General features: G+C 34.8%; 1 pseudogene; it reads left to right on the top strand.

Moving 5' to 3' along the window:
• Positions 1-397: 397 nt before the first annotated feature.
• LOC122427748 overlaps positions 398-1,491 on the top strand; it is a 2,875-nt pseudogene continuing 1,781 nt past the window's right edge.

Raw genomic sequence — 1,491 nt, forward strand, 5'->3', positions numbered from 1 at the left:
TTTTTTACATTAATTCAACCTCTTTTTTTCATATTTACCCAGACTATCATTTGGTGTAGGCAAATATAAATACAGTCCTGATTTCAAAAATAAGTAAAAAGAATTCATTCCAAGCTTCAAATACACGCACGCACACACACACACACACACACACACACACACACCTTTTTTTATATGTAGGCAGGAAGATAAAGAACATTTCTGATGGAAATTTGAACAACACTTCTTGTAAGTAGCAAACACCAATAGTTTTTATCTAAGGATTCATTATTTTTAAAATTTCAAACTAAATGGAAAGAAAATAATGATTAATGTCTTAAAGACAGATTTAGAAAATCTAACATTTTAATTGATTTAATGCTTTCTACATACAAGTTAACATATTTTAAAGATAAAGATGGTTCATCTGCTAAACTGCATCATCACCCTGTCCCAAAGCATGGGACATCAGCAAGAATGGGAACTTGCCCTAGCCCTTGCTCAGGTATGAATTCAAGCATTCCTCTTCAGTAGAAGATAAACAGAATTTGGTGATTATGGGTAGGAAGATGTGGTTCATCATTCCAGAGAAGAATTGAACTTTCAAAGACAAAATTAATATAATTATATTATTGAGTTCTCAATAGAGAACTCAAGGAACCTCCACAAGGAGCTCATTTTCTTGCCAAAAGTCTGGATGATGCCCTAGAACTTATCAAGCAACGAGCATTAACAAATAAACTAGACATGGTTTGAAAGCAGGAAGCATACCTAAAGAAACAAAGGACCTATACATAGAAAACTATAAAACACTGATGAAAGAAATCAAAGAGGACACAAACAGATGGAGAAACATACCGTGTTCATGGATTGGAAGAAGCAATATTGTCAAAATGGCTATACTACCCAAAGCAGTCTATAGATTCAATGCAATCCCTATCAAGCTACCAATGGTATTTTTCACAGAACTCGAACAAAGAATTTCACAATTTGTATGGAAATACAAAAAACCTCGAATAGCCAAAGTAATCTTGAGAAAGAAGAATGGAACTGGAGGAATCAACCTGCCTGACTTCAGACTCTACTACAAAGCCACAGTCATCAAGACAGTATGGTACTGGCACAAAGACAGAAATATAGATCAATGAAACAGAATAGAAAGCCCAGAGATAAATCCACGAACCTATGGACACCTTATCTTCGACAAAGGAGGCAAGGATATACAATGGAAAAAAGACAACCTCTTTAACAAGTGGTGCTGGGAAAACTGGTCAACCACTTGTAAAAAATGAAACTAGAACACTTTCTAACACCATACACAAAAATAAACTCAAAATGGATTAAAGATCTAAATGTAAGACCAGAAACTATAAAACTCCTAGAGGAGAACATAGGCAAAACACTCTCCGACATAATCACAGCAGGATCCTCTATGACCCACCTCCCAGAATATTGGAAATAAAAGCAAAAATAAACAAATGGGGCCTAATGAAACTTAAAAGCTTTTGCACA

This window comes from Cervus canadensis, chromosome 25, assembly GCF_019320065.1.
Source record: "Cervus canadensis isolate Bull #8, Minnesota chromosome 25, ASM1932006v1, whole genome shotgun sequence".
Lineage (NCBI taxonomy): Eukaryota > Metazoa > Chordata > Mammalia > Artiodactyla > Cervidae > Cervus > Cervus canadensis.